The following is a 26,811-nucleotide window of genomic DNA, read 5'->3' as shown; positions in this document are numbered from 1 at the left end:
GTGTCTGTCCCCTAGTAGAAAGATGATGATCAAAGGTCTTTTGTGAGAAATCTGAGATTTCTCAGTGAATGCAAGAGAGGAAATGGTGTCATGTTTGAAATGGACTGTGACTTTGGGAGAATGAATGCCCCTTTTCCTTTAGTCATTTGTCCACAACTTCCATTCTGGTTGGCAGAGCTTTATACATTAAAGCTCCATTTGCCTGTTTCTTGGAGCCTTGTGTTAGGCAGTTTCCATTAGATTAGGCTGCAGTAACAAGCAACCCCCACATGTCAGTGGCTTACAACAAAAGTTTATTTCTTGATCACATTTCAGATCGTCTGTGGGTTGGAAGGGCACTGCTCCTACAACAAATATATTCTTCCTTTAACTAGGTTGAAGAAACAGCCACCATCTGGGATAATGGTTCTTATGGAAAATGAAAAAGAGACATGGCTGAATCACACGGTGGTTCTTCTGTAGAACGTGGCATGTGTCACTTTGGTTCACACTGAATTGGCTAAAGCAAGTCTCATGTGGCCTGTGGTCAGTGGGGGCAAGGAATATATTTCTTTCGCAAGGAGTCTTTGTAAATTGATGTTGTTTGGCGGTAGGAAGGGATGCATATTTCTTATAGAAAGGGAGAGGGAACAATTGAGAACAATAATAGAATCTAGCAGATCATTTTTTTAAATTGAGGTAAAACTGATGTGTAACATTATGTTAGTTTTAGGTGTACAACATAATTATGCCATATTTGTACACACTGTGAAATGATCACTATAATAAGTCTAGTTAACATTTGTAACCTTATATAATTACAATTATTTTTCTTGTGATGAGAACTTTTCAGATCTACTCTCTTAGCAACTTTCAAAAATGCAGTACAGTACTATTAACCATACTGTACATTATATCCTAAGACTTACTTATATTCTAACTGGGAGTTTGTATCTTTCACTTCCTTCACCTATTTCTCCCATCTGCCCACACCTCTACCAACCACCAATATGTTCTCTCTATATCTACAAGCTTGGGTTTTTTTTTATTTGTGGGTTTTTCCTCTTCTTTTTAAATTCCACATTTAAGTGAGATCATATAATATTTGTCTTTCTCTGTATGACTTGTCTTTCTCCGAATGACTTATTTCACTTAGCATGATGCCCTTGAGTTTCATTATGCTGTTACAAATGGCAGGCTCTCATTATTTTTTAATGGACATATAATATTCTGTCTTCTTTACCTGTTCATTCACTGATGGATACTTAGGTAATTTCCATATCTTGGGTATTGCAAATAATGCTGCAGTGAACATAGGGTGCACATATCTTTTCAAATTACTGTTTTTGTTTTCTTCAGATATATACCCAGAAGTAGAATTACTGGATCGTAGGGTACTTCTGTTTTTCATTTTTTGAGGAAGCTTCGTACTGTTTTCGATGGCGGCTGCACCAATTTACATTTGCACCAACAACAAGGGTTTCCTTTTCTCCACATCATCACCAATAATTGTTATTTCTTATCTTTTTAATAATAACCATTCTAACAGGTGAGAAGCGATACCTCATTGTGGTTTAGATTTGCATTTCCCTGATGATTGGTGATGTTGAGCACTTTTTCACGTACCCATTGGCCAATATGTATGTTTTCTTTGGAAAAATGTCTGCTCAGATCTTCTGGCTGCTAACAAACAAAGCAACAGTTTTGGGCCCCCCATCTACACCCCCATCATCCGTACCCACACTCTATGCTCCAGCTTTGACAAACGACACTCAGTTCTCTAATCAGCCATCCTGTTCTTCAGCTCCATGCCACTGGCCATGTGCCTTCTAGAATGCTTTTCCTCACTCAGTCTACTTGGGTCCTTCATGCTTAGCATGAATATGCATTTCAAGTTACTCAGTCTTGACGTTGTTCCTGGCCCTCCAGGAGAATAAACTGTCCCCTTTACGGGCTCCCCTGAGTCACACTTCAAATACAAAGTTACGCTCTTTTCTTTTCATGTTTGTCTTTTCTGCTAGACCGTTAGTTTTCTATGGGCAAGAACTCTGTCTTAATTATCTCTCCATATGGCACATATTGCCTGGCCTGTAGTAGGGGCCCAAAAAGTGCTTTTTCAGTCAATAATCGTGATAAATGATAGACTACAGGAAGGGGTTGAATAAAAGGTAAGATATGATAAACAAAAGCCACACAAAGATTCTAGAATTTAAGCCTTAGGATGAGAAAACAGAGAGTAGGTCTGTACTCTGCACCGTGAGGGGGTCAACACTGCCTTGGGGAAAAGTGGCTTTAGTGTATATATGTCCTTAGGAAGATAAATTTATCACACACACACACAAAATCCTGAGTTACAAAGACCTACAGATTGGTTTTTCCTTTATGTAGTAAATAGGTCCTTTATGGATGTGCTAATTAGTCTCCTAGATTCTGAGATGTCACACTGTTCCTGGGGTAAGACAACCCCCTGAAACTGAGTAGGCATGCAAAGGTAAGATTAAACAAGTAATTCTCTTGGCCTGCTGCACACACCATTGTTTAGCTAGAAAAATTAAATTCGTATTCAAGCTTCTCAGTGGGTTTAATAAATGTTTCAGGTGCATAGAACCACGTGTGAGGCAGGAAGGAGCAAAGCCATTTGCTGGGAGTGACATATTTATTAACCTTGCTGAGGAATGTAGGACCTGCATCTGGGATGCTGGTCAGGAAGTAGGAGAACCTGGCAAAGAAGGATGCAGAGGATTCCTGTAACACACTTGCTCTGTCTCCTGTAGCACAGTGTAGCTGGAAGGACAGTGCTTCTGTTATAGTATCAGGAGACCTGGGTTCCGATGCCAGCTCTGTGGTTTTGAAACTTGTTACCTTGGACACGTCACTTGTTACACTTTGCCCCCCAGTCTTGTCAATAGTCGCCATTTTGGGAGAACCTTTTATGTACTATGCACTATAGTTTCTCTGCTTTAACCTTGTTAGGTTCTTTTTTTTTTTTATAGTGGTAAAATATACATAACATGAAATTTGTCATTCTAACCATTAAAAAAAATTTTTTTAAGTTTATTTATTTATTTTGAGAGACAGAAAGGGAGGGCAGAGAAAGAGAGAGAGAATCCCAAGCAGGCTCCACACTACCAGTGCAGAGTCCAACGCGGGGCTTGATCTAACGAATGATGAGATCATGACCTGAGCAGAAACCGAGTCAGATGCCTCACTGACTGAGCCACCCAGGTGCCCTAACCACTTTAGAATATGGAAGTCAGTGGCATTAAGTACCATCACAGCGCCTCTGCTTTAATCTGGCATCAACCCCGTGAGACCGTGGGATCATTCTCTTCCTTTCACAAATAAGGAAACTGAGGCTCTGAGAAGTAAGATGATTCTTAGAAGATTCTTTTTTTTTTTTCAACGTTTTTTTTTATTTTTTTATTTTTTTTATTTTTGGGACAGAGAGAGACAGAGCATGAACGGGGGAGGGGCAGAGAGAGAGGGAGACACAGAATCGGAAACAGGCTCCAGGCTCCGAGCCATCAGCCCAGAGCCCGACGCGGGGCTCGAACTCACAGGACCGCGAGATCGTGACCTGGCTGAAGTCGGACGCTTAACCGACCGCGCCACCCAGGCGCTCCGATTCTTAGAAGATTCTTGATGCTAAATAAAGATTCTTGGTAGCTATTATTATTATTTTCCCTTCAGGACACAGCCCAGAGATCCTATTTAAAACCTTAGAAAAGGAAAGGAGAGAATGTAAGTTCTAGATTTATTAATTTTCCTGATGTATTAGCAGAGATACATGTAGCAGCCAATGGAGAAAGTGAAAATAGCCAGTACCCCAACAGTCTTGCCTTCCCTGCACCTGGCAGATGGGTGTCTAGGCTCCAGCTTCAGTGCTGATCTCCCAAGGCTGACCCATTCCAACCACTGCCCCTGGAGAAAGGAAATGAGTTAAGCTTTTCTTCAGACACGTTTGTATTGATTCTGTCAGTATCGTGCTGCTTGCTGACAGGAGATAGATGGCTCATAACGCAGCTGGGCACAGCACATTACGTCCCCGTCTCGGGGCTCCTAAATCATTTCGAAATTTTAAATTCCCTAATCAATATTTTATGGCGAACACAAGACAGTGATCAGGCCTGCTTCTCTCCAGGGCATGTGCTCACACACTGGGACCGGTGGATGTGAGTGACTGGGGGGTCAGCCCCATCTGGGCGGGATTGAAGGCTGCATCCTCCTGAGGACAGTCACTCTGTCAAGCCAGGACCAGAAGGGCCTCGGAAGTCATGTGATCCCAGTGCACTCCTTTCGGGGCAAGAGAGCTGAGGACTTCAGAGATGACGAGGCTGATCCTTGGTCACCTGACTCCTTGCAAAAGAGTCAGGTTGTATGACTTCTAGACCAAAGCTGTTTCTGTGAAACCACGTCTAGCACAATGCCTGGCCCATAGTAGATATTCAACGAATATGCGTTTGGTGTGGAACAAATGCTAACATTCACAAAAAGCCAATGACTGGGCCAAATAAGGCCTTATGCTTCTTAAGCACTCGCTAAGAATCAGCCTCTGCTCTAAATTCTTTACTTGTAAAATATCAGTCCGTACTCACCCGCCGGTGAAGTAGAGACTATCATTATCTTTATTTTACATATGGCAAAACTGAGGCTCTGAGAGATGGCCTGCCTAAGGTCACATAGCTGGCAAGTGAGAAGGAACCTGTATTTGGGCTCAGACCCTGTGCCTTAACCACTGTGCTACATTGGCGCCCCCCTGACCCACCCCCCTCCCCTGGAGAGATTGAGTTTGTTCTTTCCTGGTTGCATTTGGACCTGTATCCACTCTGCACCTGTGTTTCATCACAGGGAAAAGACAGATAAAAGAAGAAAAAGGATGTTGGTTCTGTAACCAGCTGGTGGATCAGAAAGTAAGCAGTTGGCTGTCAGATCCAAGTTTTTCAATGATACTTAGTGAAGAAAGATGCTGAAAGCAAAGGCCAGGCTCCTCGGTGTTTAGAGGAAGTAGCAGCTGGTTGGGGGAGGACAGGACCTCGGTTTCCTGAGGTTTGTAGCAGGAAGTAGGTGCTCAACGAAGAAATTTCAATGATGCTGGCAGTCAGCAGGCCTGTTTAAGTGCTGCAGTAGAGAAAGGAAAAACAGAAGAAAAACCCCTCCAAACCCCATACGCTGGCTAATAAGGCCTTCCATACAGGATCTGGTCTCTCCCTGCCTTCTCTTGGGGTTTGCCCCCACTGACTGTGCTCCAGGACTCCTGCATCAGGACCTGCTTTACACCAGTTGTTCCCTTGGCCTGCTGTGCTCGTCCACATAATTTTCCCACTTCCGGCTCTTGCTTGTGATCTAGATCTCAGCCTACAACATCACTTGTGCAGAGAGGCCTGCCTTGTTCACCTAGTCTAAACCGAGAGCAAGGCCCTTCACCCCGAGTGTGTAGGCCAGCGCCTGACTTGTGGTAGGTGATGAGCAAATACCAGCTGAATGAAAGAAGGGATTTAGGGATGTTTTGAAGAAGGCTTCTCAGGTATCAGGCAGAGCACACTGCTCCTAGACCTCGGTAAGAAGAAAAAGGATAAAATAGCCCCGCCAAAGGGTCATTGGCCTGTGAGTGACCATCTCTTCGGTCAGGGATCTCACTTGCCACCTACTAGGGAAGCTTAGGCCACTTTGGGGCAGCTCTGATCCCTGCAAAGTTCTTCCTTACTTGGGCATGAAACCCGACTCTTTGTAGCTTTTACCCACTTACTGGTCTTGATTCAAATCCTGGGGCTACCTGGAAGCTATCCTCCATCAGCAGAAAGCTCCCAAGGCACAGAAAGCCCCACCGTTGTGGGCCAGCTGTGCAGGCCAGAAACCGGAGGGAATAGCTGTCGGGTCTGAGCAGCAGGGATCTTATGATACACCGTGTAGCAGTTTTAGCTGTCAGAGTTAGCTTGCTTTTCCCAGGAAACATGCAGGGAATTCTGGGTCAATGTTCTTGCAATCCTCCTAGAGCAGTAGGAGGTTTTGCCAAGAGCAGGGGAAGGAAAGCCAAGGACTTGGCTGTTTTCCCTTTAAAAAACCCTATTACAAATGTGGCGATAAGAATCACAATCTCTTCCATGCTCACGTTGTTTGATGTGTTGCAAAGCCCTTTCAGGCACATGATGGGGTGCTCTCATCAATCTTATCACTGCCTCTGGAGAAGAAAAGACTTGCATAAGATACTCTGCCAGCAAGAATTCAACACCCATGCCCCTCCCCCAGTGCTTTACTCACACACTATGAATGACTTCAGGCCTATCTGTGATCATGGAGTCAGGCTTCTCAAACCCGGGTTCATAAAAGTCACCTGGAAAGTTTGTTAAGATACAGATTCCTGGAGATTCTGGTTCCATAGGTCTGGGGTGGAGCCCAGGTGTAACAAGCATCCAGGTGATGCTGATGCTGGCGAACACCTGTCCGGATGGCCGCAACCAGCTTCACACCATTGCCTCTCTCTGAACTCCAGTGAGTAGCAGGTAACTGTAAAAAGCATGCTGCATAAAGTGTCCCATTTGATCTTATGAGGAGATAACTACATTTATTGTTTCCATTTCACAGACGAGAAAGGGATGGTGCAGAGAGGTCAAATAGCTCACCTGTAGTCCCTCATTTGGTAAGTGGCTGAGTCTGAATTTTGCTGGACATCAGAGCAATGGATTTAACCACAATGCCATACTCCTTCCTGGAAGTGAGAGGGATTTCTGGCTAACCGGGTCTCCCGTCCTCATTGGAAGAAGGACCCTGCTTCCCACTGGGCCCTAAGATGAAAGCTGAGGTCCCTTGAGTCTAGAAAAGAGACTAAACTTCTTTCCAGGTGTCCCAGCTAACCTGACATCTAGGTGATCTCTATACTGCCCTAGTGCAGGCATCAGACCATACTCATAGGATCATGTTAAACTTCTGCTAAGCTCCAAATGCTTTTGTACAGGGCGGAGCAACCCTGGGCAAGACTGCCAAGCAAGTTTGTTGTGAAAACCTCCATCCCTATGCACTCCTGCCTGTGCCCCCTGCCTTCCCCCCCCACCCCCATTCTTCCCTCCATCCCTATGTGCTCCTGCCTGTGACCCCCTGCCTCCCCCCCCACTATTCCCCCTATTCCTCCCTCCATCCCCATCCCCGCAAACCCCCTGGGTTCCTCCGCAGTTTCCCCGGTGAGTGATCCTCCTACGTGCTCCTCCCCATATGCTGCCCACTTCCTGCTCCCAGCTACTACGGGGTCCCCACTGCTTGCTCCTCCCTACGTCCCCTACTAGACTTTTGGAGCCTTCCTCTTTTTGATCTTTTGAACAGAATGACAATGATTAAACTCTCAAAATTGTAAAGGTTAGCAAGTTCACGAGCAACTCCTTCCACAAGTCTTTGGAGAAAGTGATGGTGAACCAATAGAATTCATGTCTAGATGCTGAATTTCTGGCATCAAGATGGGCAGGCAGGAGGATTTGGGACAGCGGTCTTCCTTTCTTCCTTGTACTTTCCCTTCATAGCACTGAGCACAACAGTTGTCTTGTATTTTATCTGTTGGATTGCCTGTTTAACCACTGCCTTCCCACTGAACTGTAGACTGCATAGGGGAGTACAGATTTGATCTGTTTTGCTCTTACTGTTGCCCAAAACCAACACATGTAGTGGGTCTGAAACTTAGTCACAACTCAGATGTGCTAACTGTACTGTTATTTTCTTAAAACTGTCACTAGGCATCATTTTTTTTTTTGCTATAGTGAAAATACTTATTCCTGACAATTAAAGGTAGCTTAGTCAAATTCTGTCTCGATTTGTAGTCTTTTTTCACTACCCAGACAGTAAAAACGAACTTATTTATTTTACTTTTTTTGAAGTTTATTTATTTATTTTGAGAGAATGAGAGTGAAGGAAGGGCAGAGAGGGAGGGAGAGAAAAAGAACCCTAAGCAGGCTCTGCACTGGTAGATGCAGGGCTCGAACCCATGAACTGCAAGATCATGACCTGAGCTGAGATCAAGAGTTGGACCTTAACCTGACCTAGCCACTCAGGCACGCCCAAACTCACTTATTTTAAATTCAAACTTTCTATCGGCGTCCTTATCCCTCATCAAGTGTTCTCTCTTCTCCTACCTGGGGTGGCACTCCCTGCAGGAAGGAGTTATGGAATCATGTCAGCGAGAGGGAGGACGGTTCCTGTCTGGTTTGTGTTCGGGCTTCTGGTCCTGGCTGGCCTCTGAGGTGGAGCACTTGGTCCTACCAGGTTTGGGAGCACTACCCTCTGTTCTCACTGCGTTGGTGACCTCCATATCTGCAGCCCATGTAATGTGTGGCCTGTCCTTCTGGTTCGGAACAAGTGACCCTGACCAATGACCTATGAACTCATGACAGGGGGCCTTTCTTTCCACTTGGAATTCTGTAAGCAACCACCTGGAGAGGTGCCCCAGAAGGGATAGGCTGAGTCCAATCAGGACACTCATGCCACAAAATTCTACTCCATGATTTTCCTTGAGCTTCTCCCCCTCCAGTGGAGGTAAACTGCTCCCACCTCATGTCTCCATCCTGCCTACTCTACAGAATTCAGAAAGACTCTTTCATCTTCTCAAGTGCCAAGTTCTCTCACTGGAAAACCAGGGCTCTCAAGATTATTGTCTTCTCTGTGAACTTAAAAAATTGAACTTGAACGTCAAAGTCTTCTTCTTGGAAAATTTAATTCCTTGTTCTCTCTTCTACTCCATCCCACCCCACGTCATGGGTAACTCAGTCTATGAGGATGGAGGGCTGCTGGGCAACACAAGCCACCAAATCACCAGAAATGAAAAATATGTAGAATAACATTGCCAAAAATTATTCTGCTTAGCTTTAGGCACAAATATGTATGGAATAAACAATAGTGTGGGCTCAGGGTATATTCTGGGCTAAAATTAGGGCTCATTTTGAGGTCCTGAGAGCCTTAGAATGTTGAATAGATGAGGACTGATTGGCACTCTTAAATACAACATGCCAGGGAGAGCCCAGGGTAACATGGTGATGATTATGATGGTAACATTTAATTTGCAAGTGTTTTTCCTACAAACTATTTTATAATTTATCCTTCATTTTATTAAGCAATACATTGTATGAAGCATAGTGCTAGGACATGTTCCTATGCAAGGAGACAGAATTTATTAAGTTTCCAGCATTGATAAATTTTCCTCTCTCTCCAGCCCATCAAAAATAATCTTCTTGGGATGCTTGGGTGGCTCATTCAGTTAACCATCTGACTCCTGATTTCATCTCAGGTCATGATCTCGTAGTCCTGGGATCGAGCCCTGCATCAGGCTCTGTGCTGAGCATGGAACCTGCTTGGGATTCTCTCTTTCTCTGCCCCTCCCCACTCTCAAAATAAATAAACAAATGAATGTTTATTATTTAAAAAATTTTTTTTAACATTTATTTATTTTTGAGACAGAGAGAGAGCATGAACAGGGGAGGGTCAGAGAAAGAGGGAGACACAGAATCTGAAACAGGCTCCAGGCTCTGAGCTGTCAGCACAGAGCCCGACAGGGGGCTCGAACCCACGGACCATGAGATCATGACTTGAGCCGAAGTCAGACGCTTAACCGACTGAGCCACCTAGGTGCCCCACAAATGAATGTTTAAAAAAGAACTGAAATTAGGAAGTACTTTAGGGGCACCTGGGTGGTTCAGTTGGTTAAGCATCTGACTTCGGCTCAGGTCATGACCTCATGGTTCGTGGGTTCGAGCCCTGCATTGGGCTCTGTGCTGACAGCTCAGAGACTGGAACCTGCTTCAGATTCTGTCTCCCTCTCTCTCTGCACCCCGCTATGAATAAGTGTTTAAAAAACCCAGCTTTATATATATATATGTGTGTGTGTGTGTGTGTATATATATATATATATATATATACATGTATATATATATGAAAGTATTTAAAAAATTCTTGTTATCTAGCCCAATTTTCTCCTCTTGTAGAAATGCAGAGTCTCAGGCACCATCCCAGATTTGCTAAATACAAATCTGCATTTTAATGAGTGAATTATACACATCACTGAGTAGTTAGAAGCTCTACTATAAATAATATTCACTCATCTCCTACCTTCTGATGCTGTGTCAGGTGTCCACTCTGCCCCTGATTCTTTGCCTCCTGTCCTGTCCTCTATCCCTTCTCTCCAGGGAAGATGGGAGCTGGGGCTCCTTAGGTTTATCTACCTTATAAAAACTTGCTCTGCTCTGTGCTGACAAGACATTTGCATTTCAGAGTCTTGTTTAGCTTTGCACTGCACTTCAGCACAGAACTTGAAGTTTCTCCAAGCAGTGGTTTCTTGGGGGAATGTTGTCATGAGGGAGCGAGGCAGCTTTTCCTTGGTGACATTCTGTGCCTGAAGATCTGGATCTGGGCTTCATATTTGTTGCTCTCCAACTGTGCTGATGAGATCGTTGTGATCCTGTTATTCTCGCTGAACACAAACAGAGCTCATTGAACTTGGAAACTCCCCGACCTGGGTCTCCAGGTGGGGGTGGAGGAGTCTGCCCTGGCCCTCCCCAGGGAGTTATCCCTCTCCTTGCATGGATGTTCCCTGTAGTCTACCTACTGGGGACAGAGGTACTTGATAGCGGCTGGCTATTGTGCTCAGTTGCTGATTGAGGTGAAACATCATTTGTAACAGTTATTTTTTATTTAGCACCTTCTGTATGCCAGGCACTGTGCTAGGTTTATGATTTTCATTTTATAGCTGATGAAATTAATTCTGAGAAACATTAAGTGATTTCCTCAAGGCCAAATGGCTAGTAAGTGGCTGAGCTGTGATATAATTCCAGGTTCATACTCTGAACTCTGAAATTCATCCTTTTGCTAAGTCACTTTTTTTTTTTTTTTTTAAGAAATGTTTCTCTTTAACGGCGGGTGATTCCTAAGTTCTCTTAGGCAAAAAGGGACAGACTCTCACAATCTTGAGTCTTTGCGACCTCTAGTGCAGTGGCTCTTAAATCTTAGTGCACATCAGAATCAGTGGGCGGGCCCGCTAAAACACGTATTCGGCAGTTATGGGAGGGGGGACAGCATTTGCATTTCTTACAAGTTTCCTGGTGATCCTGCTGCCACTGGAACAGGCCACACTTTGAGAACCACTGTCTTAATGGTTTGGGGAAGTGTGGGAAGCAAGGCACCTGTTGTTCCTAGCCTCGCCAGCCCATGGTGCTGGTGGGGCAATGCTGCCTTAACACCTGTGGCTTGCTTAGTGCTTCCTGAACATTATTTCACAGGAGAGCAGAAGGATGGTTATTTGCATGTGTTTCAATGTAGTGTCTCACATCTGGGTTGTGTTTAGGCTGGTGCACTGCCCTCAACTCATGAGGGTCACCTGCTAACAAGCTGAGGACTTTAAAGGCATACAGTAACATAAGTAAAGTCCTGGAAACTGAAAGCATGTTGATTTATGGGCATTTCCCAGGAACTAGTGATCCAGTTCAGAGGGGAAAAAACCCTGGCTCATTCTCCCTAGATGGCTTCTCTGAAATTTATAAGATTTGTAGAAATGGGATTCACCATTTGCCTTTCCTTAGAGTTATTATTTTTTAATCTGCATAGCCAAGGTTCCAAACAGGGTCTGCTTTGAATTTTTATCATCAAGCATATTTGGGTGGACCACTAGGGGTCCATCTACATGGCAACCCAATAGGCATCCGGTCAGAGAGAGTCCTAATGTATGGAACGTTGGGGCTAATAGCACTGGGATGTGCAGTTAGATAAGGGCTGGTTATGAATGCTGGCTCTGCCATTTGACAGTTGAGGGTCTATAGGCATATTACTTAACTTGTCGGGGCCTCATTGTCTCCAGAATCAAGGCTGATATAAAAAATATTTAGCCAACAGATACGGCATGGGCATCAGCTTGTCAGAATGGATGGAGGCCAAATCAGAAGCAATGCCAGCTGTAAATAAGCCAGAGCCAGTGTGGACGACTGGCTTGCATTTTCAAATACGATGTGGGTTCCATCTGTGGTTTATCTCTGTGCAGGGGATATGGGTTTTTACTCAGTAAGGAGGAGGTTGGTGTTGTGTGTGTGTGTGTGTGTGTGTGTGTGTGTGTGTGTGCATGCATGCACATGTGTGCTCTCAGAGAACAGCAGGAAACTTTCGTGGGACTGAGGCCACACATATTCTCTGTTCAGGGTCAGGAGGGATACCTCTTTTGGAAGCCTTGGAACATGGCCAGTTTGGCCTGTCCCACTCCCTTTCCACAATCTGGTAGCCCGCGGATATGAAGCCAAGAATGAGAGAGGATCCCATTGGTCAATCCATCTTACAGTGCTATCTTTGGAGAGAGGCAAGGCCAGAAGCTATTGAACATATAGAATATATTGAATTTATAGAAGCTATTGCCTGAGATATTGAAAAGTACAAAAGAGTGTGTAAAGGCCTCCTCCCCCAGAGTAGAGGACCAGAACATTCTTTGTACTGTCATACAGTCATTGGCTGTTCTGCTTTACCTCTTCTGGGAAATAGGACAATGCTAGTACCTACCTCATTGGCATGAACTGAGAGGGAAATGAGATAATTAATGTGAAACAGTGGCACACAGTAGGAACTTAACAAAAGAAAACTTTGTGTTGGACCACGATCTCCTAGGCCATGTACTTAATGCAGCAGGAGCTCTTTGAGACTTGGAGGGGGACTTAGTCTTAATGCCAGAGGGCCAGTAGAAGAGGGGGTTTTACCTGGGATGCCGTATGGACCTTGCTCATTGATACCTAAGCAGGTCCTTCTGGGAAACTTGTAATAAGTTCTAAGACAGATGAGCCATTTATTATTCTGGGAGAGTAAGTCAAATAAAAGTGCTATTGAGTTCTAACAAGCAAGATGGAGGAGGTCTTCCTATTTGGGGCCTCATGAGAGAGTATCAAGGCTGATGGCAATAGTGTCTATCACCTCTGTACAAACAGCTTGGGCAGCTGCAGAGGCCACGGCGTGGCTGGCCATGGGGTGAGTGACTGGGTCAGTGTCTGTGGAGATGAAGGAGGGTGGCCGTAGGGCAGTTGCACACCTCAGTGTCTTCCCCAACCTCAGATGTGGCCTCTGCTGGCCCTTGTGGGGGCACATGGCGGCCACGAAGGAGCAGGTGTAAAGAGGGGCTACTTTGCTCCGGTTCTAGGGACAATCAGTGATTCAGGCCCCTGGGGCCCCCTTGAGAACCTGGGGGAGGCAGGCGTCCAGCCACGCGGCAGGTGGAGACACAGAGCCAGAGCCTTTAACGTCCTTGTGCTCTTCTGGGCCGCCACTGCCTGGGAAACAGCCACCGACTACGTCTGCATCCTCAGACGTTTCACCCTCTGTCGCTCCCCTCAGCTATCTCAGATGCTGTAGTCTTTACCCTACCCCTGGATTCATTTACAAGGTTGGCTGCTCCATCCGCCCCCTGAAACTCTTTTGTCTCTGGAGTCATGTGATTTGCTCCTTTGATCATCCTCTCACCTCCAACCCCCCTCCTTGGAAGTCTCCTTCCTCCACCTACATCTTTACCTCCGGTACCCATTCTCATCCTCACTCTGGGAAACTCTGGACTCAAGAGTTCAACTGCCACCTCATGGTGGGGCCCCTAAATCTCCATCGCCATCTCCAGCCAGACACTCTTTCCTCAATATCTGGATGCCATCTGCATATTCTTCTTCGGTTCCTGCCAGGGCCATTGCACCAACCTCCTAACTTGGGTTCTCACTCCAGGCCCACTGTCTTCTAACCCACATGCTTCCTGCTGCCCAAGCGGTTTGTTTTGCTTTTCCCCAAAGTACCCATTAGATCCTATCCCCAAGCAGCTTCAACGACTCACCAATATGGATAGGAAAACTGCCTCGTATGGTTTAAAAGCATCTTGCTCCTTGGGGTCTACTTCCTTGCCAGCTTCATTTCTTGTTACTCTCCCACCCCTATCTCCTACTCTCGCCTAACTGAACTTGTTCCATTTCTCAAATATGCTGTGTTTCCACCTCCTCCTGCCTTTAGACATGCTGTTATCTTTTTCCAGAATGTTCTTCCTCTCCCGTGTGCTGGTGACTTCTTTGTCATTCAGACTAGGCTGTAGAAGCACCTCCTTTGTGAACTGGAATGTGACAGACATGGACATAGCAGTCGCACAGGACCCTACGCTCAGAAGATCCTCATATTTGGTTTAATGCTCTTCTGTCACCATCTTAAAATTCTGAGAATTTTTTTTTGACAGAGGCCCTGCATTTTTATTTGGCACCGAAGCCCATAAATTATGTATCTGGTCCTGCTGACACCCCCACAGCAACATATACACAGCACAGCCATGACACTTATTAGGTTGTATTGTGGTGGTTATTATCTGTCTGCTTCACCCACTGGCCTGTGGACTCCTTGGGGGCAGGGACTGTGTCTTGTTCATCTCTATTCCCCAGTCCACAGGACAATGGATGAGAAACAGTAGGGGCTCAATAAATGCTTGCTGACAGAATTAATTCATGTCTGTGGGTCCTTTTTTCCCTGAGTCTGTGAGAACAGCCTTTCCCTTTTGAAAACATTTGCCATGTGAAAAGCAGGCACCAGAAACTGTGAGCTCCAGTTTCAATTTACTTTTTTTTTTTTTTTGAACTTGGCTTTATGATGTAACATAACTCCATTTACTTCTTGGAGCCCCAGTTTCCTTATCTGTAAAATGAAGGGTACGATGGAACAGCCCAACACATGAGGGGCTGCTGGGCTTCAGCGGGTTGGCTTCTCCACCTCCACCCCCTTCCCTAAAACTGGGTCTCTCAGGAAACTTGAGCGTCCTCACCCTTTGTCCTCATTTCTCCTCACCTTCTCTCTCACTCCCCTTCTTTTGTTTCTCATCAGGAAAGGCAAGGCCAGACTCTTCACTCAGCAGAAGCAGTGTTTGTTGACATTTGGAAAAAAAAAATGAAGAGAAAAGTCAGAGATCCTTCAGAATCTTGGTGTTTGAATATTTAAAGGCGATGAATGCTAGAAACATTGACAGGTCTTGTGTCAGGCTTCATTCTGATCCCTCGGCCCATTATTTAGTCTCTAAACAACAAAAGTAGCTCCACTCGCAGGGGCCCTGTGCAGAACAAATTTGCTGTTCCGCCTTCCTGCCGGCCCGCTCCCTCCCCCAGCTGCCCTACTGCTCTTGGACTGTTCCTCACCCAGGGTGTCCAGTGTCTGGATGAGGGTGATGGCATGGGAGGAGGACCAAGGAGGAAGACCTCGTAGATGGGCTCTGGGACCCCCGCCCCTGTCTCCACCACCTCCACTGCTTTTCCCTAATGGGTTTCTGTGTAAGAGGTCACTGGAAAAAAGGGGTTGTAATGCTAGAAAATGCATGAAAGCCTCTGTCTACTGACCCAGGATCAGATCTCAGTTTGAGTGTGGGGCCTTGGCAGGTTGTACTGACTCAGTGGCATGACTCTTGTCAATAAAAAAGAATCCAAATTACTTAGGCTTTCTGTCCTTACTCTCAGCCGAATTACTGTGGAGGAGTCGGGGTCCTGGGTCCCATGTTTCCCTGGCCGTGGGCTGAGTTTGGGCTCAGGATCAGATTCCTTGGCAAAAGCTAGGACAGAGCTATTGGTAACATTGCCACAGACATTAAATGGCCTTAGACTCCACTTCTTGACTGAAGGGTTTGTGTACTTGCTAGGAGGCCATGCAGTGTGGGCCAGGGGGCAGGGGAGATCTGTTAGTTCTGAACACCCCTGTCCTCTTATCCCCAGATCCAATAATAATAATAATAATAATAATAACAACAACAACAATAAAATAACTTTTCCCCAGAGGACCTTCTGGTCAGCCCAGCCATGGAAACCATGGAACAGAGGAAAGCATGTGATGTAGAGCAGAGATGTCTGAGTTTGAGTCCCTGCTTTGTCATTTAGCTAGCTCTCAAGCAACTAAATGGGCCTGGTGCTATGTTACCTCCTGCAGGCAATAAAAAGGAATTTGCATTCTAATTGGGGAGAAAAAATCTTAACTTTCTGGGTAGCAAGACGGTTCTCTCTCTTCATCTTTAGCCCCTGAACAAGCCAGAGAGAAACCCAGAAATGGAGGAGGCGGACCTGGGCACAGTATCTTTCAACATGCAGGAAGGCTGGGAGGGGACAAAGGTAGAATAATCAGCTCAAAATTGCATTAATGGGAAAATTGCAATAATGGGATAAATGTGTGTCTTTCTAGCAGCCTTGGTGATGAGTTTTGGCAGGATGTGAATCCTTGCAGTTTGAGATGTGTCTGGTATATTTAGATATTTGGGGAAAGAGCAAACTACAAACTTGGATGATAAACCCTAAAGTCGTTCCTCCCCCCCATGGACCCAGAGCCCCCAAACACATGTCCAACAGCAGAAACTGGGGGCAGAGTAGACCTATCGTTGACTTACCACAGACAGCAGAGCCTGAGCAATGGACATCTTGATGCTACATAATATGTGCAGGGAGGGAGTGGGTTCTGGGTGTGTGTGGGGAGGGTAAAGAAGGGAGAACGTCAGCAAAGGGTTAAATAAGATGGGGACTGAAGGAGGGGTGCCTGGGTGGCTGTCAGTTAAGCAGCTGACTCTTGACTTCAGCTCAGGTCATGATCTCATGGTTCATGGATTCGGCCCTCGTGTTGGGCTCTGCACTGTGGATTGGGGACTGGCTGCTTGGGATTCTCTCTCTCACTCTCTCTCTTTCTCTCTACCCCTCCCATGCACTCTTTCTCTCAAAATAAATAACTAAAGTTAATATGGGGACTGAAGGAAAAGGACGAAAAAGCAGCTTAGGAAAGAGGGCTTGGGATCCAGCGAGTGTCCATGTGCCAATTACAGGCATTATGGGGGTTCAACCTCAGAGAAGGGAGGGTTTCTTGAGGCACCAGGGATGCCTCAAGGAGCAGGCAGGATTTGAACTGAACCTAAAGGACCAGAAGATTCTGCAGACAGGCGGAGGGGATCGGTGAGGCCATTTCACGTGCAAGACTAATATGGTGAAGATGGCATGTTTTCAGTCCTAGCCTCTTTTGCATCCTCCGGTCTCCTCCCTCCAACTGGGCCCATACATTTCACCTGGAGCTGGCAGGGGCCGTGGCCCCTTCTCCTCACCAACAAGCCTGGAGCATTTACTCAGGCCTGGGACTGGCCTTTTCTGGGGTTTGGAGGAAACACAAACAAGCCATGCCACGCCTGGGAAGTCTAAACAGAGGAAGGCATATTTCACATTTCCAATTATGACACAATCTGGCCCGTGTAGAAGTGGGAGCCTGTTGACTTTAACGGCCCAGCTGCTCTCATCTTCCTGACAGCAGTCGAAATATCCTCTAAGCAGAGGGGAGAACAGTGTGAAGTTCTGATGAGAGTCCTCCAGGATGGCCATACAAGAGCAGTGGTAACGTGGCCCTGGGGGCCTCTGTGCTCCCGTCCTGCACCATGCATTTCTAAATGTCAGTATTTGCTGAGAGGAATAAGCCCCATATTTCTTACAATTCCCTAAGAAATGTAATTTATTTGAGCTTTCCATTGCTTTCTTTTCCTGACCTCTTCTCTCCCTCCTACCTTCCTTAAGAGGAGGCAGCTGGAAAGGTTTTTACCTTTCTTTTTTTAAATTAAAATTAAACAAAATTGTTTTTTACATTTATTTATTTTTTGAGAGACAGAGAAAGACAGAACACAAGTGGGGGAGGGGCAGAGAGAAAAGGAGACACAGAATCCGAAACAGACTCCAGGCTCTGAGCTGACAGCACAGAGCCCGACGGGGGGCTCGAACTCACAAACCATGAGATCATGACCTGAGCCGAAGTCGGACACTTAACCGACTGAGCCACCCAGGCACGCTTATTAAAAATTTTTTAATGTTTATTTATTTTTGAGAGAGACAGAGTGTGAATGGGGGAGGGGCAGAGGGAGAGGGAGACAGAATCCGAAGCAGGCTCCAGGCTCTGACCTGTCAGCACAGAGTCCAATGCAGGGTTTGAACCCATGACTGACGTAGGCAGAAGTTGGATACTTAACTGAGCCACCCAGATGCCCCCCAAAAGCCTTTTTTCTTGCTGACCATCACAAGCTGTGCCTGCCTGCTTTCCCCAACCCTCAGGCCTTTCCCTCTCTTCCTTAGATCCCTGTGCAAGGCTTTTCTCTCCACCAAGAAGGGACAAACCCCTCTGCCAGGGTTTTTCAGATAGGGCCACTGAACCTGCTTTTGTCTCATGGGTTTCTAACTTCTAATTACCTTTGAATGCCTCACCTTCTCCTTCCTATTCACCTTTTGAACCCCATTACTTGTTTCCTGCCTTATAATAGAGGCCATACCACAACATTAATTGCAAAGCAATGGAAAATGTAAGTGTAGTAGAAAATAGGATTCATCTCTCTTCTAAAACAAGTGTATGGTTAAAATGGTTTATTCATTTGCAGCTCAATCCCTTGTTCCACCAACAGAAGAGCTGGTACAGCTGCTTGGGCTTCCTGGTGAGGGTTGGTATTAGCCACCAAACCCTCTTACCAGTGTTCATATTTGAGGTTTCACTGTAAAGCAGTTAAGTGTGATTTTTTTTAAAGATAAATATACCAGTATCTTGTGAGATGAAAACTACCATCTTCAAAGTTGTGAGCTTATAAGTACTCCACAGGTGCCACTTGTGTGTTTAGAAATGATGATGCAGTTCTCTATCAAAGTTTCATCTGGTTCTGTTCATAAACCACCGAAATAGGTCAGAAAGTTCGGTAATTTTAGCATCTAGGTTATATTGGCAAGATAGCTTCTTCCACGTGCAAGTGGCTTAAAAAGTCGTTGTCAGGTCACGTGTCCCGATTTTTGGCTTCAGAAAGTATCACTCACCACAGTAACCATACCCTCAGGCCCACGGTGCTGCTGTTCCCGTAAGAACACTCATCAGACTTCAGGATCAGTTTACACAGTAATCCCCCCCCCCTTATCTGACGATTCGCCTTCCGCAGTTTCAACAATCCGTAGTTAACAGCGGTCTGTGGGTGCCTGGGCAGTTCAGTTGATATAAGCGTTGGACTCTTGATTGCGGCTCAGGTCATGATCTCACAGTTCATGAGATCCAGCCCTGTGTTGACACTTGTAGAGCCTGCCTGGGATTCTCTCTCTCCCTCTCTCTCCCTCTCTCCCAGCAGAGGATCCACCTCCTGACGAATCATCGAAAGGTCAATAGTAGCCTAACTTTACATCACAATGCTGCGTCATTCACCTCACTTCTCTCGGCATTTTCTCGGCTTGTGTCGTCACAAGGAGGGTGAGTACAGTACAATAAGATATTTTGAGAGAAAGAGAGCCCACACTCCTGTAACTTTTATTGCATATATTGTGACAATCGTTCTATTTTCTTTTTATTGTTGTGAATCTCTTACTGTGTCTAATTTAGGGAAAACAGTATGGATAGGGTTCAGGACTCTCCATGGTTTGAGGCATCCACTGGGGGTCTTGGAATGTATCCGCCGCAGATAAGGGGGACTATTGTGTTCGTACAAGAAAACCGCATTCCTCTTTCCACTGTCATCTTCATATTGGCCCCAAAGTTTTCTGCCTGCTTTATTCCAGTGATGTTTGAAGGTCTCCTGTCTGGAGATGAAACTTTACTGTAGCCAAAGGTATTCAAAGAATAGCTGCAGACTCTGAATAGGATTCCCGGAGAGCATTCTCAAAGTCTTCTGAACAGTTGTAGCATCAAAAAGAGAGACTTTTCCCCAGGGGTCCGCCTTGAAGGAGATGGTTATTGGGTTGAGGGGCAGAGGAGGCATTCTTGCTTTGACTACATGCACCTGTGTAGAGGGCTATCCTCTAGAACAACACTGCTGACCATTCACCACCCTCTCCCTACCCCTGCGCATTCCTCCTGGGGGCAAAGGATAACTGAATGTGACCTTGAGTTGGGGAGAAGGACCGGGTGTGGGTGGCTCAGCCTCTTCTGGGCTCTACTCTCCGATTTGCCAGTCTGCAGATCTCTTAGCCTGAGGCAAGACACCTGCCCTGGAGAAGTCTGTGGGTGGGTCTGATTAACTTGGAGGTAAAGTATTAGAAAGCCCTCTTGGCTGTAGATTTGAAACCTCATGGTCAATAATGTTGGCAATATTTTGAATTTTATCTGTATGACTCCTGTGTATCTCTCTCATTCGGCTTTAATCTCCAGATGATAAAGAAAGAGGTGTTATTTATTAGCCTTTTAAAACACCATCAACTATGTTCATTTGGATGTATAAATTTCTGTTGCCTGTATTAGGAGACCAACTTCCTGTGTTATAGATACGTCTGATATAGTAAAAAGTAAGGACCCACAAGAGGGAGAGTCTTCCTTGGCCCTATCCCTTTATTTTAAAAATTCCTCCAGGGGCATCTGGGTGGCTCAGTTGGCTGAGCATCCTACTTTGGCTCAGGTCATGATGTCGCGGTCTGTGAGCTCGAGCCCTGCGTCAGGCTCTGTGCTGACAGCTCAGAGCCTGGAGCCTGCTTAGGATTCTGTGTTTCCCTCTCTTTCTGCCCCTCCCCCACTCATACTCCCTCTCTCTCTCTCTCTCTCTCTCTGTCAAAAGTAAACAAACATTAAAAAATTTTTAAAAACTCCTCCAAAAATATGGAAAAAGGGAAAAATGTCCATTTCCTGCTTGTGGAAGTTTCCTGTGAGCAGCTTTACTTGGCCGTTATAAAAGAAGATGATTTTCTCATGTTGGGTTATTTTTAGAATTGATGGAAATGCACGACTTTTGCTGTGATACTTATTTCCTCCTCGAATTAAGCTCCAACAGGGCAGGACTGTGTTGTTTAATTATCACACCTTCTTTTGCTGCTGGTTGTGTTGCTGTCTCTCTTTGCCACCTCACTGAGGCTCAGGTGTGCTTGCAGAACCTTAAGTGAAGGTATTCTGGAGAGAGGTCAAAGGATCTTTCCCCCTGAGGACTCGTGTTGCAGCTACACTCTAGGAAGACTTTCTTTTCTTCCATGGTGTCCTTGGGCCCTTTCAACCCCAAGAGCAGGGAGGACTTAGTTCACGTGTCCATGGGGGCTGGGAGAACAGGACCTTCACCCAGGATGGATGTAGACTTCCCCCCTAGCATTGTGTGTGTGTGTGGGGGGGGGGCAACTGTGTACATCGAGCTCTGCTAGGAGCTGCAGGTTCTGACCTGGGCACTCTGAAGTTGGGTCTCAGACTGGTGGAGAAAGTTCCACTAGCTTCTCCCACAGAGTCCCTCAAGGCTTCCCCCCATATTTGTCTTGGTGCTCCTTTGCTCAGGAAATAGAAGTAAGTTGGAGATGGAAGTGTGGGGGAACCCTTGTGTGGTCAGCCCACCATCTTTCCAAAAATCTTCTGGATTCCAGCCTAATCAGGTATCTGGCCCTTGTCTGTCTCCAAGAAGCAAATACCGTCGTAGTTTATAGCAATCACCTTAGAATCCCCAGGCACTTGACAGCATGTTTGACCCCAGTGGGGGGAAAAAACATATCAAACCCTCTAGCAAGGGCGGATTCGATTGATATGCAATATAATCTGACCCCTTCCTAGCCTGGGCCTGGTATTTGTCCTAGTGGCCCTCTTTTCTTGGTGGTCTTGGGAATCTCTTCTTATCTAGTCCAGTCTAATTTCCCTTTGGGCTTTCTCTACTCAGCTCTGTACTTCTGATTTCTTTGCCTCTGGTCCCTCTCATCTCTGGACTAGGGTTTGAAGCTCCTTTTCAGGGCGGGGTGGGGGGCTTTGTTGTGTTTGCCCCACTAGATCTAGTCTCCTGTAGTAAGTGCCTTTTTATAGACCCTAATCCCTGTCCTGGACCCTTGACTGGGGACCTGGGTGGAGCCAGCTCTGCCCTCTCTGGGTGGTAGAAATCAGGTGCCTGATAGTGAACGTGACAGAACTGGGGGCTGACGTGGGGGAGTTTTGCCTTGAGTTATAAGCAGTCCCTTCTTATTGGTAGGTGGGGAATTGAGTGGCCACATTCTGTGACATTTTCAGAGTGAACATTTTCAGAGTGAGTTTGGTAATAATGGTTTTGGATACCCCAGGTTGTCTCCAGTATTTTTATAGCTTTCATGAAATTCTCAAAATAAAGTTGCTTTTACTTTTATTTTATTGAAAACAGAACAGTAAGGTGTAAAGCTGGATGAGCAAGGAAAGGATTATCAAACAAATCAGAGAAAACTTCTGTTAAGATTCCTTTCTGTCCTACTGTCCTTGTGTCTATGGCATGTGAAAATTAGGCCAAAAGAAGCTTAAGTAGGGAAAAAAGATTTTGATAGCAGAGAAGCCTTGCCTCTTGATGTTTTATTTTTTCCCTCTTCAAATACCAAAACCAGACCCATAAGTCTGGGTGTTTAAGTTTTGTTTCTAGGACACAGAAGGGAATCTAGAGTTTTTAGAGCCATAAGAAAGTTAGAAGTGATTTGACTCAAAACGCCCGTTCTGTACATGAAGTAACTAATAACCAAATTGGTGAGATGAGGCAGCCGAGTCTACACAGATGGTTCGTGGCAAGTGTGGAAGTGGGTGCCAATATGCTGACTTCCCAGCTAGTTCCTTGTCCACTCGTGTCCCTTCATGACCAGAGGAGGGAAAGGAGGAGAAAGGGGTCTCAATGTCCCTGTTCTCAAGTAGACACCAAGGATGCTGAGTCAAAACCGAGAGATGGGAGAATGCAGAGGATGAAAGAAAGGCTTGGTACTTTAAATGTCAAGCTTAGGTCAGCTGGTTGAGAAAAATGCAGAATTCATATGTAAGCGCTCGCTAGATTTCTCTAAATTTTGCAATATGAGGTGTGTAAGTCATGTGTTTAAAACAGTATCCAAAAACCTCACAGAAGCAGTTATGAAATATTTTGTTTTACTGGCAATGGGACAAAAAATAATTGGGCATTAAATCAAGGAAATGGGGAAAAGGGAGCTGCAAATCAAGGAAAATGGTGGAAAATTAGGTCTTAGTGGAAAGAAATGTGTACATATGAACTGCCTGATGCTTCAGGGAAAGAAATATGGTACTGTAAATCTCCTCTTTAACCCTTTAAACTCAAGGGCTGAGTTGTTCCTGCCTGCCTGCCAGTGTCTGGGGAGCCAGCCACTCTGGGGGGGGGGGGAGAATTGGCTTCTCCCTGTCCCCTATTGTCAGAAATGGGCTGTAATGATTTTGACACAGCTCCTGTTTGAAACAGGAGTTGGAGATCCATGCTGTGATCATATTCCTAGGACTATCACAACATCCTCCTTCCTCTTGCCTCCAACTGGTGGAGGGGGGCTTCCTTCTGATGGCAGCCTGGACCCAGGGAGGAGACACTGCAAAGCCTTTCACTGGAGGGCACTAGGGCCCTGCCGATATGCCACCTGGCTTCATTAAATCCCGCTGAAAGCATGCCTTATTATCTGTCTACTATATACATAATTTCTATAAATTATATATTAAAAAATAAATAATAAACACCTTTTTAATTGCATATCCCCTTTTTCTCTTGTCAATTAAAGTGAACTTGCAAAGCTGCTTAACACAAAAAAGCTACACAGACATCAACTCTTGTTAGATGCAGTAGAAGCTGTTACACTGATTTTCCCATAGCTGCGAGGATTAATCACAGATAATCATCACAAAAGGATCACACCCATATAAATAATATAAAAATAGCAAAATGCCCAAAGTGGAACTACTGAGAAAGAAGAAAATCACTTAAAAATGGATAGCTCTGAGTTACCACTTAGGGGCGAAGAAGAGGACAAGGACAGGGGTCAATGCTTGCTTTTGAAAGAGCCCGGATCTTGTCCGTTTGATTAGGGACTTTGGACCAGAAAAGTGGCTGAGTGACTGGCCCTGGGATGCAAGCAGGCTTTTAATCCCTTGGCCTTGATGATATTAATTTGTTAGAGAGCAGCCTTTAACTCCTATTGCCTACATGTGAAATAAGTCATGAAACTTCGTAGAGACAGGGAATGTGCACAGCTGGGAGAAATGATTCAAAGCTTCAGCAGGGTTCAGGTTAGACATGAGGGAGAACTTGTTTAGAGAAGGCCAAATGGTGACTTGATGGCAGAGGAAAAAATGGAGTTACCGTGCCCAGAAATGTCTAAAATGAAAGTCAGTTCTCTCACATGACTTAGGCTGGGTCTGGGCTGGTAGATGGACAAGATGGCACCTGGGAATCCCCATCAGCTTGAGTTCTGTTATGTCTTAATTTGGGGAGGTCATTGAAAGGGTGTGACCTCTGGCTGACCCATGAGATGGACCCCAACACTCAGAGGCCCCTCACCCCCTCCCTGTCCTTTGAATGTGGGTTCCATTTGCCTTTCCGACTCCCTAGGACAGAGCCCTGAGATGGTGATGTGATGTTAGGACCATCTGAATGGTGTGTGTGGTCGAACCCAGTTAAGGCCTCCATATGAACTGTGAAGATATGCAGGCAGTTGTGGAGATCTACTCATCTTGAGGTCCCCAGAGGCAAGCTTCTTATGTAAGTTCTCTTTGTGTATTAAACCTGCCATCTGCCAACCTACAGTGGCCGCCTCTTTCCTCCTTGCTGCAGGCCCTCTGAGTACAGAGGCTGGTTTCAGATTACACGCTCTGAGTACAGGGGCTCATTTCAAGAGTACACCTGCCTGGGATGCTCCCAAGTTTCCAAACTGATACTTGTGTCTTTCCAGGGCATGTGGCAGCACTTAGACTAAGTCCACATACAAGTTCATTCAAGAAACAGCTGTGGCATACTGCCCTTGACTGGTACTCTGTGGCAGGTGGAAACCCACATGGCTGTCTGTGATGTGATGGTCCCAGTGAAAGGAGGGTTAGCATGATCGCCTGCGGGAAGGGAGAAGAGGTGGGAGCAGGATAGAACCCTTCTCCATGCTCACCATGGGGCTTCAACACAAGGGACTAGTGTGCGCGATCTCCAGTGCTGGGAACCAGCAGGAGGCCTGACAGGTTGGGGCCGTATCCCAGCCTGCAGAAATTCCTATAAAATTCCAGAGAAGGGCTTCATTCACCCTCATCTTTGCTTGAGACCCCCTCCTGCTGCAGATGCCCACCTGTTTTAGCAGGGAGCACATTACACGCTTTACTTTAGGGATATCTGGCTTAATCATATGGAGACTCTTAATCTGTATCACATACAAGATTATTCTCATTCCTTTTTGAGTGGGACACACGAGGAACAAGGATATATGGCACAGGGGTTGATAAGAAGAGGTATTCATCTTTCTTTTCTTTTTTTTATTAAAAATTTTTTCTAATGTTTATTTTTGAGAGAGAGAGCGAGAGAGAGCACAAGCAGGGGAGGGAGAGAGAGAAAGGGAGACACAGAATCTGAAGCATGCTCCAGGCTCTGAGCTGTCCAGCACATGGGGCTGGAACCCACAAACTGAGATTGTGACCTGAGCTGAAGTCGGCCACTTAATGGACCGAGCCCCCCAGGCGACCTTGACTTCAAGGTTTCACAAAGCGATGGGAGTTTGAAGTCATTTTTTTAAAAAAAAGTTTATTTATTTATGTTGAGAGAGAGGTGGGGGGAAGAGCAGAGAGAGAGAGAGGGAGAGAGAGAGAAAGAGTAGAGGGAGGGACAGAGAGAGAGAGAGAGAGAGAGAGAGAGAGAGAGAGAATCCCAAGTAGGCTCAGAGTTGTCAGTGCAGAGCTGGGTGTAGGCTCAAACTCATGAACCATGAGATCACTACCTGAGCCGAAACCAAGAGTAGGACACTTAACCAACTGAGCCACCCGGGCACCCCTGAAGTCATTTTTGAAGCTAGAAAGGCAGAAGAGGGCCTGGGAGCAAGGGAGCATCATATGTGGAGAGTGAAGATATTGACATAATTATGCCATCTTAGAACCAGGCACCGTGAGACAGGACCGGCAGGCTAAAACTCACGGCTGCTGGTTTGAATATTGCTGCACTGGTGTTTGAGGCTATCGTGTGCCTTCTCTGTGTGGAGCAAAATGAGAAGAAGCTCAGGTGAGATCTCCACAGGTAAGATCCAGTGAGGTCTGAAGTGCTGCCCTTCCGATCACTGGCACGAACTCGGCTTGTACTCAGGCCGGACTGGCTCAGCGTTGGACTTTACAAGGCTGGCAAAGCAGCATCTTCCGTCAACACTTACAAGTTAAATTTTAAAAAGAAGAAACTTTGCCCCTGCATCTTGTTTTCTGACAACCTGTATGGCTGGTCTTCCAGCATCTGGATATAGAGCTTTACCGGCAGCCTGTGTTGGGATTCGCTGATGCGCTGAGCCCTAGGCTGTCTCTCAGAGACCCCCGTGATCACCTGGTGCTCCCAAAAGCCGAGACTGGGGGTCTCTTCTCAAGCTGTCCTGCATGTTGCTTTCTGTTTTAACCTTCAGGTAGTTTTTCCCTTCCTCCTTCTAATTTCTTGATTTGCTTTGCTTTGGAATCATGTGGTTGTCAGCCCTGAAGACGGCGAGACAAGGCATCTGCGGGCTAATGAACAGCTGCGGGAAGATAATTAATGCTCTCCCACCTTCTTTGCAGCCTTTACCACCTCACCACGACAAAGCCTGCAACATCTGTGCTTCCCAGCAGCCGAGCTGTAAAACACCCTTCCCTGCTCCTCACAAAACAACCATCAGATGGGCGGGCGCCCACGTTAAGGGCAAAACTTACAAAATGCTACAAAAGATGAGCTGTGTTACTCCCGAGTCACAGATGTGGAGTCTTTCTGTGAGAGGACTGTAGAGAACTTGGTTTGGGATGGGCCTGGTTCTGGTGTGGTGTGGATGGGGAGGTAAGTGGGAGGGTGGGGGAAACAGCTTCCAGTACCTTCTTTCAGGGAAGGTTGCTGAACCTGCAAACTTTTGAGCCAGTCAGGAACTGCTTTGACAGTCACTAGAGGAGAAGGCAGGGTCATCTCAGACTTCTTAGTGTCTTATCCAGGGG

General features: G+C 45.9%; 1 long non-coding RNA gene across 6 annotated transcripts; it reads right to left on the bottom strand.

Annotated features, from left to right (window-relative positions):
- Positions 1-3,504: 3,504 nt before the first annotated feature.
- Positions 3,505-19,174, bottom strand: LOC109495589. Of its 6 annotated transcripts, XR_006591812.1 has the most exons (10): positions 17,015-17,146; positions 16,352-16,419; positions 14,779-14,832; positions 10,060-10,420; positions 6,600-6,685; positions 6,238-6,483; positions 6,089-6,157; positions 5,012-5,097; positions 3,805-3,900; positions 3,511-3,697 (listed from the first exon to the last, which is right to left on the bottom strand). It is a non-coding gene; the product is annotated as an uncharacterized LOC109495589 (long non-coding RNA). The 6 variants fall into 6 exon arrangements; XR_006591811.1 differs by having other exon boundaries at positions 3,505-3,697; positions 3,805-5,097; positions 10,173-10,420; positions 17,015-17,151; XR_006591809.1 differs by having other exon boundaries at positions 3,506-3,697; positions 3,805-5,097; positions 17,015-17,151.
- Between the last annotated feature and the right edge of the window lie 7,637 nt (positions 19,175-26,811).

Source organism: Felis catus, chromosome F1 (assembly GCF_018350175.1).
Source record: "Felis catus isolate Fca126 chromosome F1, F.catus_Fca126_mat1.0, whole genome shotgun sequence".
Taxonomy (NCBI): domain Eukaryota; kingdom Metazoa; phylum Chordata; class Mammalia; order Carnivora; family Felidae; genus Felis; species Felis catus.
This window is presented reverse-complemented; position numbering and strand designations above follow the sequence as displayed.